This window comes from Pseudorca crassidens, chromosome 5, assembly GCF_039906515.1.
Source record: "Pseudorca crassidens isolate mPseCra1 chromosome 5, mPseCra1.hap1, whole genome shotgun sequence".
Classification (NCBI taxonomy): Eukaryota; Metazoa; Chordata; class Mammalia; order Artiodactyla; family Delphinidae; genus Pseudorca; species Pseudorca crassidens.
The window spans coordinates 4,612,699-4,628,111 of NC_090300.1; positions in this window are offsets into that span (position 1 = coordinate 4,612,699).

A 15,413-nucleotide genomic window follows, 5' to 3' on the forward strand; every position below is an offset into this window, starting at 1 on the left:
TCCAATGAATATTTCTGAGCATGGGAGTGATGCAGTCGACGTGATGAATGGAGTCCCTACAAAGGTTTTCTTTTACTGCCACAATTTCCTTGTCATTCAGAGACGTCATGCAGGATAGATTAGGTGACACATGTGAGATTCCGTTTGACCTTTTTTTTTAGGTCAAAGCAGTCGACTGTTGGCAATTTCATGGGGCTTCGCCTAATATATTCCAAGCAAAGTAACTAGAACTAGCTTGAAACTTCTGGTTTGGGAGTGGAATCTCTAATGTGTTCTTCATCCTGTCCATTGGCAGCCGCTGTGTCCTGCCACTGGAAGATGGGCAACACCCAGGGGAGGACCCCCAAGGACTCTTCCTCCCTCGACCCCTGCCAGGTGGAGTCACTTGCAGGCCAGCATTAGAGAAGCCCTGCTGATCTCCCTCTCCTTCCAAAGCCAGCTTCTCAGGGGGAGGAAGTGTTCGCATGTGGTGCTCACACCTTCAACTTCCCAGGACTGAGAAGAGCCACTGGCTTCTTCAAAGGACCGTTGTTAACCTGCAGAGTCTCCCAGAGAGGCGACCATAGATCACATGACCAGATGGCCTGTAGTGAGCCCCTGTGAGAAGGGGAACGGATGGATCTGTCAAACTTTTTATTGGAGTGGAGATGAGGATAGTGGGAAGGAGGAAAAGAGGGAGAAAGACTGAGAGAGGGAGAGAGAGGGGAGAAATTGAGAAAGACCTAGAATGAGAAGTTTGGAAACAGAAGACTAGTTTGCTAACTGTGGACCTCCATACTAATCTCCCATGAGAAAATTAAAGCAGTTGAACTGTCCAAATCCCAAACAAGAAATATCATGCGTAAAAAGATCGATTGATTTATGTTCTGTGGCTTTATGTATATAAAAAAGTTCTAAAAATGTGTAAAACCTATTAATTGTGTTGAAAAGAATAAAATTCTATTTAATCAATGGTTGAACAATGATTTACAAAGATCATTATATTGATACTTCTGGATTACAGTTTTGGCTGTCTTTCTAGCCAGCTGTATAGCTATGTGCCCATTTCTTTTTAATTTAATTTTTTAAATTCCTGGCCTCAATTGCTTTCTTTCTGCCTGGTCATATAGGTTAGTTGCTGAAGGCAGGTGGGGTTTGGGAAGAAGCTGGGTGGCAGTACTTTGGCCTCACACTCCATCTCACTTGGACCATGGCAGTGCTGGAACCCTTTGTCTCATTTTTATTGTCTATCTCTCAGTTTGGTGAATATGGGAGCCCCTTTGACAAGGCCGTTCTCTGTTCTGTCCATAGCTCACCTAGCAGAGACATCCAGATGCTCCATGTTTCCAGGAACCTCTATCAAATTGCTTACTTAAGGGACTTCCCTGGCGGTCCAGTGGTGAAGAATCCCCGATTCCACTGCAGGGGGCACGGTTTGATCACTGGTCAGGGAACTAAGATCCCGCAAGAAAAAAAAAGAAAAATTGCTTACTGAAGATTCTATGAGCCATCATTTCTCCCTCCTTCAGTTACATGTTATCACCGATGGTAGAAACCAGAAAACAAGCATGCCTGCTAATAAATGGCCATTTCCTTCTCCCAGAGCATCTTTGTGGATATGGCCTGATTCAGTATTTGAATGCAATGGCCTGAAAATAAGACCAAGCAAAAATAAATGAGATTGATGGAAATACATTGCACAAAATCCAAGGCATCTGCTAGATTTCTCTTTCCCGTTTTTCCACTTGGGGAGAAAGATGAGTTTCTCCTGCTTTCTCTGAGTGCAGCAGAGGGAAGTTTGTGGTTTTGGTTGAGAAAACACTCTTATTATCCACCCCTATTTTTAGAATTTTTAGACATCTAACTTATGGACTTGAATTTATAATTTAGGCCTGTAAACTTTAGAAGAAAATGATCCCTTTTGGAATTTCTCATGCATGATTTCAGCCCAGAGGAAAAAATTATGGGGGAAGTGTTTAGCAAAATCTGCCTTATCATCAGAGTCACAGCTATTCCAAGAGAAAAGAGTGATGTTTTATCTGTAATATCCTGGTGGGCTCCCTAGAATCCCACGCCCTGAAGTCATAAAGGATTCATAGTATATGCATAACAGAAATTCTGAGTTCCAAATACTTAACATCCATTGAGCAGTATACAATACTTGATGTCTCTTCTCTGTTTAGGGGGCATATTTGGACTCTGTGGTGGGGTTCAGAGGCACTCACGTGAGAAGATCCAGATCACCCTGTGGAACAAGCTAGAGTAGCTGTAGTAGATGATAGTGGTCCCCTTTATAGAGGGGGTACACCTATCCCCCAGCGGCTCAGAGCTTGCCCCCTAAGGGCTGAAAGCTGCGTCCTTCTCCAGAGACTTGCTCTCCACTGTGGGACTTCTATTTCCAGGAGATGTCTGAGAGGTTATACCCTCTTCCCCAGGGGTAGCCACAGGCGATGACTAAACGAGGTACAAACACCTGATCCCATCGCCTCAAGGTGAGCCGGCTCCGTGGTGCTGGTCATCCTTTAGCTCTCCTTACTCGACCTCACCTGAGATCACACTTGCTCAGCTCCTTCTCTGGTCCTCTTCTGCTTTTCTCACTTCCCTCGGGTTGGTTTTCTCATGGCAGCACTAAATCACTTGCACAAGAATCCTCAGGTTAGGTTCTGCTTCTAGGGAATCTGATCTAAGACAGTAGTATTTATTTAGTTGATTAATTTTGGCTTTGTCCTTATTACAAAAATAATGCATGTTCATGTTGAAAATAAGAAATTTTATAGGGTGAAAAGGACAAGATAGAATAAAAGAACAAAATAAATAACTCTAGACTCAAAGGGTGACCAGTGTTGACTTTGGCAAATATCCTTTCATTCAGCAATATTCATGAAGTAACTATGACGTTGATGGCCCTCAATGGGTAATATCTCCCAAATCCATGCCCTTGTTTACTTCTCTCCTATATTATCTCTTGCATTGATCGTGTGATTGGCTTTTGTCAAGGGAATCTCAGCAAACATGATGGAAGCAGAGGCGTGGCAAGAGCTTGCATACTGGGGCTTGTCTGGACTATATTTTCTTTTCCTCTGTATTCTTGATGCGCTGGCATTTGGGGCCTTGATCCTGGAGACACTGACCTTCCCAGGCTCTCTGATTCCTAGAGATTGTAAATGACTTCCCTGTGAGAACAACTTTGATGTATAAACCAACCAATCCAGAGCCCACACCTCCAACCAGCTCCTTTATCTGACTCACACACCAAGCCAATGCGCCCCCGACCCTTGGTTCTCGGGATCTTGAGTATACACGTCTTTCTTCATGACAATCATTTCTGTGTCTGAGTGTCCTGCCATACCTGATTACGACAAATCCTGGGTACCTTTTCAGGACAGGGCTTATTTTCTTAGAACACTTTTTCTTTAAAGCCCGTCACCGTGCTCAAAGAGATTCAGGTAACACTAGGGAGTGGGGAGCGAGACTGGAGTGTGAGATTCCAGCTGCGAGGTTCTGGCACCAGCCGAGCACCCAGCTGAATGCAGCTGCGTGACTCAACTCAGCTACGGGGCGGAGCAGCATGTCAGAGCCTGGCCAACCCACAGAAACGTGTCGTAAACCGCTGGGTTTGGAGCAATTTTGTAGGCAGCAGCAGATTTCTGAAATGGTGCAGTGCAGGCAGGACCTTGTGGCCCTGGGTCTTTCATCTGACCTGTAAGCATACCTCCCTCTCCACCCTGCCTCATGACCCCAGGCAAGGAAATCTGCTACTGTTATTGATGGAATTCTATGGCATTCATTAGGCTGTGTTTACTAGTGCGTCTGGTGACCGATGAAAAAGGTGGTGCCTTGGTAGTTTACTTTCATTTACTCTCCTCATTTTATGCAATGAGATCAATAACTTACTCAGGCCTGGCTTTCCTTCCTCTTCTCTGTGTGTGTGCCTAAGTAGAGTCCCTGCTTTGGGCTGTGGTGGGGAGACAGAAGCACCATATTTGTCCCCCCTTCACCTTTAACTAAGAAATCTCACGGACCCCTCAGGCACTGACCCAGCTAATAAGCTGGTACTCTGTTTACTATTTGGATTTGTTCCCTGCATTTCTCTTCTTTGAGAAAACTGAAAGAAACAGGGAAATTTGGCAGGGCAAAAGCCAGGCATTCTTGTGTTCCCTGGCCCAATTAGTACTTAATACCATCAAAACCCTATCTACCTTTTCACCTTTAACACTTTGCTTTTACCAAAAATATAGTCATAATTTTTGTAAACTCCTTTTTAACCAAAGTATGCTACAAGTATGTCTTTGAAACAATAATAAAAAAAAACCTTCAATGTAATTTTCAATAGCAAAATGGCATTCTCTTCTATGGATATACAATATTTTGCTTAACTGATACTGTTTAAAAATTTTAGGTTCTGCTTTTTCACTATTATAAAAAATACTGTGCTGAATGTTCTTGAAGTCGAATGCTTGTGCACATCCGTTATTTTCTTAGAATACATTCATAGAGTGGAATTTTGGAACTAAGGGGTATGTGAATTTTTAAAGCATTTGATAAATTTTGCCAAACCTTCCTCCCCCATACAGAAAACTTATACCACTTTGCACTGTCATCAGCAGCGTATGAACACGACTATTGTCTTTGATCCTCACCAATTTTATAAGAAGGATGCTCTCCCAATGTCTTCATTTCCATTTCTTTGACTATAAATGAGGCTTAATAATTTTCATATGTATATTGGTTATTTTGCTTCTTACTCTGCAACTTGATTATTCATAAAATATTTATAAAAAAGTTAAAAGTCCTACAAATCATCATGGATCCAGAAAACATCTAATTAGCTGCCAGTTTTGTGAATTATGGGAGAAGTTGACGGACAATTTCATCTCTCCCGGTTGAAAGGGGAAAATAAGTGTTCCAGTGCATTTGTTGAACACATTTGGCTTGGTTACCTGCTGGGAATCCAATGCAAACAAGCCACACACAGGTTCAACTCTCACATCCTCTGTCATCTCAAAAAGGGAAGACAATGATGTTATTTTTTTTTTTTTTTTTTTTTTTAGTCAATTCAGTTTTGATGTAAGACATGATCAGGATTTAACAGATGGTTTTCTAATTACTTGGAGAAGTATCAGACCTGGAAAAATGCTGAATAAAAGTGTGGATGTGGTCCCGAAATTTCCACGAGAACATTCAGAACACTTGGGATGTGCTTTTCATAACCTGCTGCACCTGGAGTCCCTTGACTCAATCCTTGGGTCCCAGTGTGGAGAGATGTCTCCAAGGGGATGTGCAGGGTGTGCGGTAGGTCCTAAAACTCATTTTTCCTTCCAAGATCGCCCCACAACAGGAGTGACAAGAGGCTATCTCAGGCACAGTTTCCCAGTGATCTTCTTCTTTCTTTCCTCCTTTTATTCTCTCACTCCTTAGCTTTCTTTCTTTTTTTTTCCCTAGCTTATTTTTTTAATTTAATTTTTATTTTATATTGGAGTATAGTTGATTTGCAATGTTTCAGGTGTACAGCAAAGTGATTCGGTTATACATACACATCTATCCATTCTTTTCAGAGTCTTTTCTCATATAGGTTATTACGGAGTATTGAATAGAGTTCCCTGTGCTCTACAGTAGGTCCTATTTGGTTATCAGTTTTATATATAGTAGTATGTGTGTGTTAATCCCAAACTCATAATTTACCCCTCCCCCGACCTTTCCCCTTCCGTAACCATAAGTTTGTTTTCTAAGCCTTCAAGACAGCTCTGTTTTCAGCCTTTCATCTGCAGAGTGAACCAGAGAAGATCCCCGAAGGCCTCCAGTAATGTTCTGTTTTCTGTGAGCAAGAGTTAGCTGTACATCGGAACATGGTTCTCATGTTTCAGTTGTTTCTAATTTTGATCATAAAGCTTGCAGTGATCATGGAGACTGAACAAAGGCAACTTTCATTCAGATTGCCCCTCAGATCAACACCTTGGTGCTGAAAGTAGTTATGCTTGAGATAAAGCATTTTAAAAATAAGTCTTTCATTCTTCTCTCTTATTCTTTTTCGTGTCCAAGAAAAAACAAATGCAACACGGGGATCAATCTGGGATGAATTACTTTTCTGAAGGTATCACAAAAGGACCTTTTGTGGGAGGGTGTGCTTGGTGTTTGTGACATGTATTTTAGATTTTCTGAACAGCTCCAAGGCCTCTGAAGTTGATGATTCCTTATGGCTCTCATACCCAAGAATTTATCTAAGCATCTTTGTTTTAGCTCATGCCAAATTTCTGGTAATGAATTTGTGAAGTTCTTACTTTCATTTTTCAATATAATTTAGTATTTCCTTTACTTATCCTCTAAATCTTCTTTTGTTTCTCTCTTGTTTTCTGTTTCATGGAAGGGAAGTTGCCTCTTATTTTACTGACTTGTCTCTCTTTTGAAAAGCAGTCTACTCTTTGACAAATAAATTTGAGTTCTGGGGATTGTTGGGCAACTTTCTTGACAGTTCTTTTCAGCCAAAGAGAAAGTCTTTCTGGGGCCCAGCTTTATAGTTTTTTCACACTGAGTGTGAAACCCTGAAAAGCAAACTTTGGAACTTAATTTTTTTTACAGCTCTGTTGAGCAAAGGGGTTGTATTTCGGCTGTGGTCCTCCTGGGTGATGCAGCACAAATACAATATATATTTTAAGACTTTGAAGGCTGTCAAGCAGCCTCCTATCCTATGACTTCAAAAGAATGGCATCTAGTCTCTGGAAGTAGTTCAGAACACTGCCTGAGAAAGACTCGCTTTAATAGTGAAAAAGGAAGAATGCATTAGGGACAAGTTAGAGAGTGGGCAAAAAAGTCATGTTTTTGTTCTTTAACCCAGATAAGCTACTACAAATGCATTGTTAATCAGTGTGATGTCCATCCTCTTGGCATTGGCCCTCTTGCTGCTGAAGCAAGAAGCAATGAAGATAGGGAACAGGGAGAGGAAGACACTGCCTCCCCCTAAAGATGGGGTACCACTACCACATTCTCCTCTCAACCCCACATTTTCATATGTGCCTAGTAAACCTTTCAGGCTTTCTAATCACCTAGGAAGTTTCGTAATAGGTGCTGAAAATAAACAAATGTTCCCTAATGCAATCGAGTCAAAAGCAACCACCACCACCATTACCATTTTTGAGTCATTACTATGTGTTAAGTCCTGTGTTTAATTAAACCCATTATATTCATTGACTCATATAATAAACCCACTCTGAAATACGAGAAGAGCAAACAGTTAACTTTTTTTGTTTTATTGAGAAATAATTGACAGACATCACTGTATAAGTTTAAGAAATACTGCATGATGGTTTGATTTACATATATTGTGAAATGATTATCAAAATAGGTTCAGTTAACATCTATCTTCTCATATAGATACAATTTTTTTTTTTTTGTGGTACCCGGGCCTCTCATTGCTGTGGCCTCTCCCACTGCGGAGCACAGGCTCTGGACGCGCAGGCCCAGTGGCCACGGCTCACCGGCCCAGCCACTCCGTGGCATGTGGGATCTTCCCGGACCGGGGCACGAACCCGTGTCCCCTGCATCGACAGGCAGACTTTCAACCACTGTGTCACCAGGGAAGCCCTCATGTAGATACAATTAAAAAAAAAAAAGTGGGGGGGGGAGACCTTCAAGATGGTGGAGGAGTAAGATGTGGAGATCACCTTCCTCCCCACAAATATATCAGAAATACATCTACATGTGGAACAACTCCTACAGAACACCTACTGAATGCTGGGAGAAGACCTCAGACTTCCCAAAACGCAAGAAACTCTCCACGTACCTGGGTAGGGCCAAAGAAAAAAGAAAAAACAGAGCCAAAAGAATAGGGACAGGACCTGCCCCTCTGGGAGGGAACTGTGAAGGAGGAAAAGTTTCCACACACTAGGAAGCCCCTTCACTGGCAGAGACGGGGTGGGGTGGGTGGGTGATGGGGTGGAAGCTTCGGAGCCACGGAGGATGGCGCAGCAACAGGGGTGCGGAGGGCAAAGCGGAGACATTCCCGCACAGAGGATCGATGCTGACCGGCACTCACCAGCCTGAGAGGCTTGTCTGCTCACCCGCCGGGGCGGGCAGGGGCTGGGAGCTGAGGCTCGGGCTTCGGTCGGAGCGCAGGGAGAGGACTGGGGTTGGCTGTGTGAACACAGCCTGAAGGGGTCTAGTGCGCTACAGCTAGCCGGGAGGGAGTCCGGGAAAAGGTCTGGACCTGCCGAAGAGGCAAGAGACCATAGTTTTGGGGTGCTTGAGGAGAGGGGATTCAGAACACCGCCTAAACAAGCTCCAGAGATGGGCATGAGACGCTAAGGCTGCTGCTGCAGACACCAAGAAGACTGTGTGCAAGCACAGGTGTCACACTTCCCCTCCTGGGAGCCTGTGCCGCCCGCCACTGCCAGGGTCCCATGATTCAGGGACAACTTCCCCAGGAAAATACACGGCGCGCCTCAGGCTGGTGCAATGTCATGTTGGCCTCTGCCCCTGCAGTCTCGCCCCGCATTCCGTGCCCCTCCCTCCCCCCTGGCCTGAGAGAGCCTGAGCCCCCTAATCACCTGCTCCTTTAACCCTGTCCTGTCTGAGAGAAGAACAGACGCCCTCAGGTGATCTGCATACAGAGGCAGGTCCAAATCCAAAGCTGAACCCCGGGAGCTGTGCGAACAAAGAAGAGAAAGGGAAATCTCTCCCAGCAGCCTCAGAAGCAGCAGATTAACTCTCCACAATCAACTTGATGTACCCTGCATCTGTGGAATACCTGAATAGACAACAAATCATCCCAAAATCGAGGCAGTGGATTTTGGGAGCAACTGTAGACTTGGGGTTTGCTGTATGCGACTGACTTGTTTCTGGTTTTATGTTTATCTTAGTTTAGTATTTAGAGTTTATTATCATTGGTAGATTTGTTTATTGATTTGGTTGCTCTCTTCCTTTTTTAAAAAATATAGATATATATATTTTTTTCCTTTATCTCTTTTTGTGAGTGTGTATGTGTATGCTTCTTTGTGTGATTTTGTCTGTATAGCTTTGCTTTTACCATGTATCCTAGGGTTCTGTCTGTCTGTCTATTTATTTATTTATTTTTAGTATAGTTTTTAGCACTTGTTATCATTGGTGGATTTGTTTTTTGGTTTGGTTGCTCTCCTTTCTTTTTTTTATTACTTTTTAGTGTTTTTTATTTTTAATACTTAAATTTTTTTTTATTTTAATAAAAAATTTATTTTTTATTTCAATCCATCTATAGATGGATTTTGGTAGGATTGACATTTTAACAATATCATCTGCAAGTATTTTCTCCCATTCAGTAGGTTGTCTTTTCATTTTGTCAATGGTTTTCTTCACTGTGCAAAGCTTTTAGAGTTTAAGTCCCATTTATTTATTTTTGCTTTTATTTCCTTAACTTTAGGAGACAGGTCCAAAATAATATTGCTACAATTTATAGATTACATACATACATGTATGTATGACAGTATTAACATTTTAACAAAGACCCCATCTCCAATTCTATCACACTGGGGATTGGATGTCAGCTTAAGAATTATGGGGTTGAGGGTCAGACATTCAGTCATATCAGAGACCCTCTCACAGCACGGCAGTTTGCTTTTTCAGAGCCCACAGGAGAATCTCACTGTCCCATCTGCTATATGTAATGTGACCTAATCATGAGAGAGATTATCTCATCACCTGTGCCATATTCTCTTGGCCAGAAGCAAGACACAGTTTCCACCTGACACAAAGGGGGTTGATAAAAGGGCATAAACCATTGAGAGTCACCTTAGAATTCTTCCTTCCACAGGAGAGAAAGTTCAGAGATGACAGAAAGTTCAGAGGTGATGTAAAAACCTGAAAGTGACAAAATGTCAATATAGTATAAACTCAGGAATAATGCGGCCTCATAGTTCTCAGCCCTGGCTGAAATAGAATCACCTGAGGAACTTTCAACACATAGTTCCAGCCCTGGAGAGTCTGATTTAATTAGTCTAGAGTAATGCCTGAGCATGGCATTTAAAAAAATATTCCCAAGTGATTCATATATGTTCAGTGTTGAGAAATACTGATCTAGTGCAACTGCTTTATTTCATAGATGAGGGACCTGAATCCCAGGAAGATCATGTCTTCTTGAAGCACATGTATTCAGTTAGTGACAGAGGTAGGGTTAGACCCAGGTCTCCTAGCAATGGTCAGGCTTTCCTAGCACTGAATAAATAAATGTTACCTTGTGGAGGTATGTCTAACTTGTCATGTGGGGCTTTTAAGGCAGAAAGTCCTGTAGGTAGATTTGACCAAAGCCAGATCAAATTCTCTCTGTTCTATAGCCAACTTCTTTGTACCAATATGGATTTCCCAGCTTCAAGAGTGAAAACATAAATAAAACTTACTTAGTTTAGGAAAGTTGGTGTAAAACAATTCCTGTTTGGAGAAATGTATTTTCGATTGTGGAAAATTATTTGATCCTTATGTGTGATGTTATTACTTTTCTGACATGGATGAAATGAGTACCTAGGCTGTGTCATTTTGAAAGGTGGGTGAGCTCTTTTGGCAAGATATCTGAAAGGGCAAACTATACCACCTCATGGACCGATGGGTCCTGAGATAGTGTTTAGTGGTAAGCCCTTTTCCTGGGTTTGGTCATCCCTTTCTTAAATGAGTTCTTTACTCCAACTTACCATTTACTCAATGAATGGTACTGTAAACCCTTATCATTCAGCTCTAATATTCTCTGAGCTTTGGGATTAAAGTCCCAGTCAGTAGAGGAAGGAATAGACGTTTACAGAACCAGGAACCTGCCATATTCCTCTTTTCCTCACCTGGTTTTGTAACCAAGCAGGACCCTAGGAGGCCTTCCCAGGATAGACCCCCACCCATGTCCTTCTCCTGACTTTTGTCTGTAGAAAAACTTTAGTCAAAGAATAAATTTAATCAGAGAAGTGAAAAATTGCAGAAAGGAAAACAGTCAAGCAAGTCCAAATAATGATACTTTAGCTATTAAACAGAGTCAAGGACTTTTAGTTCTTCCTCCAGGACTATAGAGAATATTCTGAGCCGTGTCCTTTGAGCCGTTTTGCAGTACTGAAAACCCCACCAGGTGGAGGAAGTTAACTGCTGCCCACAGGCATGTAGACCCCAGAGCGGTTGGAACCAGAAGGCTGACGATGCCGACTCCCCATTACCTCACCACCAACCAATCAGAAGAATATCCATGAGCTGACCACGCCCTGCTCCTTGAACATTATAAGACCCCTCACGACCCCCTCCAGGGCAGGGCGCACAGTCTTGAGGGCATGAGCCCACTGTGGCCCCCTTTCCCTGGCAAAGCAATTAAGCCATTTCTTTCTACTTCACCCAAAACTCTGTTTCTGAGATTTAATCCAGCACCAGTGTACAGAGGCTGAATTTCGGCAACAGTTTCAGCAACTTACAACTCCATTTTGAAGGAACAGTAGGGTCACCAAAGCCCTGGACACAGACCCTCCTGGCTCCCAGACTTGTCAGGAATTATCTGTCACTTTACTTGGCCAGGAAAGTCTTACTGTGTTGTATCAGTCAAGGTTAATGTGAACCACTGGGAATCTGTCATTAGCTTCAGATTCTTTCCACCCAGTGAGGGAGAAGGGTATAGCCTGGCCTCTGTTTCCTCACTGGACTAGCCTAGTACTAAAGGTCAGGACCTCGACCGAATGTTCCCACAAGGCTTTCCAGATGGTGACAGTGAGGACTGGATGCCTATCCAAAATTTCCCATTGAAAACACCAAGGATGTGATCATGCATTTAAGATGAATACAAGATACTGTGTTTAATATAGAATAAGGAAGAGTATTCCTTATTCTCACAAGGAATTTTTATTGAAAACTCCTCTAGCAAAGCTGAAACATGTCTGCAGTTTCTGTAGAGACCTAAATATACAATTAAATAGCATGTAATCATGATAATCACCATGGAAAGACAGCGTGAGTCTCTGGGAGCCAAAGGGCAATAGAAATTACTGCTCCTGCAATTTATATAAAAAAAGTTTTTTTTAAGTGACAATTTGCTTTCCTCTTCATTGAGAGAAATTGTTACAAGTTACTGAGAAATGCAACCCTTATTCTAACGCCAGTCAGCAGCTGCCTGAGTCTGAGAAGAAACTAGTTCACAAAACCAGCTCTCTGGCCTGATAAAAGGCACTAGATGTTGAAGGCTGTCTTTAAGAAGATGGGGCTACTGTACAAATGCCACCATCTTTCTTCCTGTCTATTTTGTAACCAGCATTGCCCTAGACGTCTCACTGTTTCATGGATTATGCCAATGCAGAATACTTGGGGTAGGATCATTTACCATTTTCTTGCCTTTGGGTTGCTTCATACAAATTCTCCAAGGTAGAAGAAAACGATTCAGATTTGAGGACCTGTAAGAAGGAAAATTTGGAACCTTCTGACATTTACTGATAGGTCAATAATATACCAACCATAAAAACTACACAATACATCTAGTATAATGTTTATCAAACAATAAGTACTTGATAAATTGTGGTGGTTGTTGATTTTCTGTATCTTTCAGATTTTGTGTTGTTTTACCTATTTTTTCTCATTTCACCCTCATACCCAACTTACCAGATGAGTATCATTATCCTAACTTTATAAGGAATGAGGGTAAGGATAGGGAAGTACAATTAACATGTCCAAAGTCACCTAGTTAGTGAGCACAAGTGGCCAGATTTGCATTCCTGTCTATATGATTCTGTAGACATTCTTGGCCATTCTACATTACTTTTTCTTTTTCTTATTTTTTTTTTTTTTTGGCCTCCCTGAAGCTATTTCAGTTACTAGCCTCTTCCATCATTCTGTCTAATATCAATAATACAAGGTGGTTCTTTTATTAGCTTTTTCATTCGAACCTAGTCTAACTTCTATCTATCACCCCCCTCATGTCTCTGTGAAGCCATTAGTCACTGTTTTGGACAGATCTTTGGGGTTCTGTGACTTTGAACCCGAAGATCAAGTTTCTGTCTCTTGGCCAAGAGGTGCCTCAAATGGGAGTATGAGGCTTTTCCTCTCATGGCCTTTGATCCTGTCAAGAATCCCTGTCTCATGCAACACCGGGGTCCTGTGATTTTCTGACTTCCATTCACAGTGCTGTGGCAGTTTTAAGTAGAGGACTGAGTGAAAGAAAGTTAGGTGAAATAGCTGTTTTAGATTTCTTCCAACCTCTACCTTGGAGCCACAGAAGGATCCTTTACCAATATCATGGGTGGTTAACATCCTGGAAGGACTGTACATCCATGACTGCCCCATATCTACGTTATTTGTGGAGGGTGTGGACTCCTTCCTAGGTAACCTCAATCCCCTTTCCTCTCTGGGCCCTATTGTTGCTAAGGCAACTTTAACCCTATTCTTTTTCATCCTTCTCCTGTTCCTCACATGGCTGGCATTGGCTTTTCCTTTTTCCTATCTTACTCCTGTTTCTAACTTTTTAATGGTGTTTCTAGATCCATTCATCTTTTACTCATTACTTAAACAAATATTAATTGAAAAGATCTTACTTGCCACATACAAAGTCAGTTGTGGAGGGAATAAAGATAAATGCCATGGTTCTAGACCTCAAGAGTTCACTGTCTAATGACAGAGGGTAGTGGGAAAAATGCTATAGAAACACAGAGAAAAGGAAACCTTGGGGCAGAGAGAGATGAGTCAGGGAAGGCTCTAAGAAGAGGCAATGTCAGAGCTGATGCTCTGAGCAATGAGAACCAAGTATTTCTGAGTTTTATTGATCCAAAGGGATTCTCACTTATTCTTCCCCTTCTTTTTTCACAGGATTTGGAAAGAAAATACAATCCATGTCCAATGGGAGGTACTTAGTGGCTACCCTGGAAGTGACCACATTATGCTCAGCTAGTCATCAATACACTTATAGGACAAGGGGGATAGTTAACACACTGTGCAAAACCCAAAGTGTAGCAAGCCCAAGTTTGCATCCATAGTGCAGTGTCACCAGCAATTGAGAACTTAGATGCATACAAAAAACACTCTTCTCCCTATATATTAGGTAGTATAAGAAAAGTAGCCTTGGATTGGGAACCAAGAGAGTTGAGTCCTATACCTGCTTTTATCTCTAACTAGCTCAGTCTTTAGACAAAACATATAATTTATCTGGCCTGCTATTTCTTGGCTAAACAGGTGAAGAAACCCCTAAGATTCCCAATAGTTGTTACAGTATATTATTTTATAATTTAATTCAATGATATGAAATGAGAAGCAGAAGAATCATTGTGTGGACATGTTTGAGAAGTGGGGTAAATAAGAGTTTCTTTCCAGAACATTGAGCTGCAGTATTTACTTTGAACTCCAAATTACCATCAAATATAAAAAGATATAAATATAGAGTCTTAGGGTCCCAAGAAGAAATATAGACAGTGACAAGAGCATATAACTGTATTATAAATGGATGAAACAATCTCACTGAAAAGCATTGGGGGAAAAGGTGCAGACCTAAACATCTGTGGAAATGAGTTGAGTTTGTAAAGCTAAAGGCAAAAGGAATTGCACATATGACCTGTAGCCTAGTTGACAAAATTGTTTCCCATGAGGGTACAGGTTAACAATTCTGATACTGCAATGTATACTAGAATGGAAGAATTAATTAAATGGATAGTAGATCACGGGAGCCAAGTTTTCTCACTGTTGGAGTGGTAGGTTCCAGGTAAGCAAGGAGAGGATGCTAGAATGAGACACAAAGCAATGGCTTAGAGTTGGGGACACCAGTAAGAACTCATGTTTAGTGTCATATAGATACAGATGTTTACATATAGAAATAGTCATAGTTTTGTGTATATATATGAGTTAGTATAAACATGTATTGTTTTGCTCTGTTAGCTGAGAGGGCCTAAAATAAATGACACTCCAACAGCAATGAACACACCTAGAACCCAGATCTTGGTTTCTAATACCATTCTCCAATTTTTAAAAAAAGCAGAGCTGCTTGGGAAAATGACCGATTCTATAAATGGAAGAGGAAATATACAAGATGAGCCTTGATCATCTTGTAGTACCAGAAAGTAAGAAAGTACTCAGAAAAGAAAAGAAAGAAAGAAAACAAAGAAAAAAAAGAGTTTTATGGTACCCAGCCTTACATTTAAGTCTTTAATCCATTTTCAGTTTATTTTTGTGTATGGTGTTAGGGAGTGTTCTAATTTCATTTTTTACATGTAGCTGGGGTGGGGGGAGGGATAAATTGGGAGATTGGGATTGACATATACACACTACTATATATAAAATAGATAATCAACAAGGACCTACTGTATAGCACAGGGAACTCTGCTCAATACTCTGTAATGACCTGTATCAGAAAGTAATTTAAAAAGAATGGATATATGTGTATGTATAACTGACTCACTTTGCTGTACAGTAGAAAGTAACACAACATTTTAAATCGACTATACTCCAATAATTTTTTTTAAAGTAAAAAATGAAAAGGA